Genomic DNA, 5,232 nt, shown 5'->3' on the forward strand with positions numbered 1-5,232 from the left:
CACAGCAGTTTGATACTGGCAACTCTAATATCTTTAAAGCACATGGTAAAACTTGTTTTGCATTTTAGACAACTTTTATTTAAACAACTTTTATGGTAAAATGTATGGCAAGGTGAATTAGAGATAAGTTTGCCCTTGGGGCATAAATTGTCACAGGTATAAAAACTGTGGAATCCAGGCTGCCTAACAGGGAAGCTTATTTTTGCCTTGGTTCTGGCAACAGGCTGTGATGAAACAAATAGCTTGTCTACTTTAACTAGCTCACAAAGAATAGATCCTATTTATTTATTTATTTATTTATTTTGTTAAGGTAATATCCTGTTTGCTTTATAGCAGTAAAAATTGGCCTATACTACTGAATCTAAACTTGGTTTGTTCTTTTGGTTCATGAAGAACTTCCCTTTTAAACAGGTCAAGTGTTGTTGTATACGAAAAAAAAAGCAGTGTTTCTTCTAAGATAATTAAAAACCTGTTTTTAATAGATAGACCTTTCAGCCGGTTTTCTATGTCTCATTTCATTACACAGATGGTGACCTTGGCTAGGTAATGAGGGTAATCTTGCCCTTTCCTCAAAAGGACCAGAGGGCTTGTTCACAGATAAGTAGGACCTGCAGAGGGCACGGGAGGTTAGGTACAAAAACTACCCTTGCATGTGGAGTGGTACTACCATAAATGTCCAAACAGAGCATGAGCTGAAGAGTGGTGTGAGGCTAGTGGGAGTTCAAAAGAGAGAAGAGCCTGAAGACATTGGACTCCTGGGCAAGAGGAAGATGGAATTTCCAATGATTTCTGCAAGAGAAAATAGCTCGTATGCATTCTTTAAGCATTTCCGTTGAAACTGTAAACAAGTGATTGCTAAGAAAACATCTGACTGCGTCAGGAGTTCCTACATCAAACAAAGCACAAAAGTGAAACCTGCTGCCTTGCACCAAAGAGCAACAATACATTTTTCTGGGTTCATTTCAAGGACTATTTGCCTTGATCTCACCTGCCAGTCAAAGGGAAACCTAAATGAAACTAAGTTTAAAAAGCATATCTTCTAGAGCAAAATCTAGGATTAATGTAGTTATAGATGTTCTCGGTCTTGAAAAGTTGACAGATCCTCAGGTAGGTGATGGTCTTTCATCAAGTCTGTGATCCTAACATAGAGTATTTTCAGTGGAAAGCCAGAGTGAATGTCCCAATAACAGTGAAACAGATTCTGCTACTTTCATTTCCTCACTCTCTCTTAACAAATGTTGAGAAAGCAGGAGAATCAGTGTCCTAGTTTGTGTGACTAGGAAAACAGGACCCATATAGTTCTAAAGAAACAAGATGATGAAACAGAGTGAAATCCACCCAGGAAAATGTAGGAGAGAAAAAAGACACAGGATAATACTTTTTGTAATGGAGGCACAGGAGGTTATCAATTAAAAACTAACTAATACAAGTATATATATAATACAAGAATCTCCACTCCAGACAGGGACTGCAGGAAATTCAAGTACTCCTGCTGTGCCAGCACAGGCAGCAGCCCCCAGAAGGTGGGTATTAAGACCCTCTGAGCTGCAGAGTAAGAGGGAACCATTTCCCCTTGTGAAGCTCCCCAAGTGCTCTATCTGTTTAGCAGCCCAAGTATTTTGTGACTGAAAGCAAACCTGAGGCAGGAAAGACTATTAAAAATATGAGATAATGTAAGTGTTTAGGTCATTGATGAGCTCCCAGGCACAGAGATGTCTGGGGTTTCTGTCATTATCGGTCACTGAAGAGAAGGAAGGTGGGTGAAGATGTGACCCTGGACAGGTGGCAAGCTGTGTCTGTCAGTATCAACTGCCTATAGTTAGAGGGTGCTTACTTGCTAAAGAAAACACGGACAAACTCAGGTAAGAATGAGAGACCTGGTTATCAACTATTTTCCACCTAGTCCAAAGAGGTGAACTAGCAGAGATTTGTGGCTGCTACAATCCCTTTATAGTATTGGAAAAAACAAAGGTTGATACATTTGGTGCATTTGTAGCAATTTGGCATTCTAATCCAATAAAAATACATGTTAGAACTGAATACTTCAACATCTACTCTTAAATAATTCAAAATATTGCAAAATGTGGTTGGGGAAAAAGTTGTATCTTTTGATTAGAGCAAGGCTTTTGAACTCAAAACAACAAGGTCTGCATCTTAATCATGAATTACCCAGCCCCAAGATTGCTAAAATACCCTCCTGTTCAAATATCAAACAGTGTTCAGGTGTGATGCATTACCCAATGAATTCTGCAAGTCTTTCCTTTTGACTCACTAGACTTTGAATCACGTTCAGACTTTGTTCAGCTAAAGAAAAGCAAGCATACTTCAACAGGAAACTTCAGAATTTATTATAGTACGAGTCAGGTGTGAGAATTTCATTACATTGGCTGTGATCCCACCTGTGTAAGGGATTAGCTGAGGCTGAGACGTAACAATGCAGCCTCACCCTGTTTAAATTACTGACTCCTTCAATACAAAATGTCAGTTTTACAAATGGAAAGAGTACAGTAAGGAGGAGAAAACTTATCATGGGGACTCGGAGTTACCTTTGGCACTTCGTTTTCTCTCTTCTGTGTAAGTTAAAATCTTACTATTTACTCTCGTGATATATTTTGAGGTCCTGGAGATAGATTTGAAACAATAATCTTGAGAGTGGGGGGGTGGTGGTTAAAAATCAACATAAAATAAATGCACATAATATTTACAGTTACAATTTATTTTTAAATTTCTATTGAATATGTATATTTCAGTAGGTATTTTAGTGGGGACATAAAGCTACAAGTAAATAAAATAGTGAGAGCAAAGTATGTGGAAGACTCATCTAAAAAGATGAAACACAGCATTTGACCAGATTTTCTGACGCCTTTTGTTCTTAAATTTCGTAGTTATGAGACCATTGAACACTGTTTTGCTAATCTTTCTTCCCTGAAAGACTCTTTGGGAAAAAAATGATAAGAAAATGTGGACAGGGTTATATTAATCGTGCTGTTCACTCACTGTAATGGAAGATCTGTTTGAAATACCTAGAAACTAAGAGTCCTCCCTTATTTTACTATTTCTGTCTAGCTCCATGTCATTCAATACAGATGAGTGTAAGTTTCTTTAGTGATTATCAGTAGTTGCTATTAAGAATCCAAGGGATACATACAGAGAGTTGTACAACTTAAGCTGTATTGGGATGCAGAAAATTTATTGGTCTGTAGGAGGAATTTTGCAAAATAATTTAACTTCTTTACTGAAAGGGTTGTTAGACACTGGAACAGGATGCCCAGGGAGGTGGTGGAGTCACCATCCCTGGAAGTCTTTAAAAGACGTTTAGATGTAGAGCTTAGGGATATGGTTTAGTGGGGACTGTTAGTGTTAGGTTAGAGGTTGGACTCGATGATCTTGAGGTCTCTTCCAACCTAGAAATTCTGTGATTCTGTGAAATATGTCTAAATTACACACTGTTAAGGATATACTAAATGATAAAATAAATGCCAGTTTGGTTATACAGGCATATTAGCCAAAAGAAGTTAACTAGTATAGTTCTTTGATTTAGCTACTTTAGTACACATGGTGCATGTATCCTTTATGATACACACAGCTGAAAATAAAGAAATAGCATATTAACTAGGTGTTGCTAAGGAGTGATATTACATTGAGGAAAAAAACAAAACACACAACTGTATCCATGTTTTAGAAGGGGGAAAAATAAAAGACACCACTCAAAATCAAGATAGAATAAATAGGGCAAGTAAATGAAATAAGTCTGAACTAGTCTGTATATAATCACAACAGAAAAAAGATTTGATTTTCCCTTTAAAGAAATATGAGGAGGGTAATAAATGTTACAGTCTTCATGCAAACAACAGTAGTTACTATTGATTAATAATCAGAGATACAGGTAAACAAAACAACAACAAAAAAAGAATTTTCTCCAAAGACAATTAATGATTTTGGTAATATAAAAAAACAGATTCAGGATAAATGCTCTACCATACCTGAGATGAACAGTATAGTGAAGACATTAATGCCATACAAAGGAAAAAAAAAAAAAAAAAGACTAAAAAAGACAGAATTATACTAAAAATTGCCATATTTGAAAAACATATTTTCCTAATTATTTCTCTAAAATAAAAAAAGATTTAGATTTTCTACAAGAAAAAATAAATTCTCAAAAAAAAAAAAAAAGAAAAACAGCGCACACAGAAAGCTGGTTAAAATCTATTAAATGATGTAGAATAAAAATAAACGTTTGGAAATCGATAAAATAAAAAACCTTTAAATATATATAAAAAAAGAGAAGGATGATAAAAATAGAAGGATGATTAGAGAGAATAAATGAAAATATCAGAGAAAAGAAAATGGAGAAAGTTAGTCCAAACTTAAAATAAAATAAAAGATTATGAAGTTTATTGCAGTATAGGAAAGTCAAAATTAAGTATAAAAACATGACTGCAAAGCAAAACTGTAGAGTAACTAAAACAGCCATTTAACATGGAACATGCATTATATGTACATCAATAACAAAATGAAAGGAGGAAACTGGTGAAAGGCATTATGTCCAATGGGCAAGAAATCATTTAAAATTCTCTCCCTCACACATCTTTGTCAACTGCTTCCATAGACATGACGGCAACTCGAGAAGTCAAGGCGTACACGACGACGATTACAACATCTAGGCTGGGGAGCTCGCTTGGGGTGTCTGGCAGGAGCGAGGCCACCAGCGTCGCCTACACGTCCATGAGTGGCAACTCCAGTACAACCAACATGGGAACAGCGAGTGGCAATAACAGTTCTGTCTCCCTGACAGCCAGATCGACAGCAGATAGTGACTCCCCTGCCCTTGCTGGCTCCTCAGCTGCGCCGTCCAGCAGCGGGCCAAGCAGAAGCAGCAGTAGTGCTGAGTCGAGCTTGGCAGCCACGTCTCAGCCATCCAAGATTCTCACGTCCCCCGTACCCTGGTCCCCCTCTAGAGCTACGAGCGTTGGACAGGGAACTGTGACAGTGCTCACCACGACCGCCCTCAACCAGGAGCAGGCCACAGCAGGGGTGGGGTCCACATCATCTTCCACAGCCAGCCCGTTGCCCTCTACACCTCTGGCCTCTGCTGCTAGCCCTGCCACCACTGGTACTGGCTTAGGCGAAAGTTCCACCATGGCCCATGTGAGTGGAACTACATCTGACGCACGTGACGAGACTTCCATTTCCCTCCCTTTGACATCTTTGTCGGCTGTTTCTGTGGGCACC

Source organism: Anas acuta, chromosome 1 (assembly GCF_963932015.1).
Source record: "Anas acuta chromosome 1, bAnaAcu1.1, whole genome shotgun sequence".
Lineage (NCBI taxonomy): Eukaryota > Metazoa > Chordata > Aves > Anseriformes > Anatidae > Anas > Anas acuta.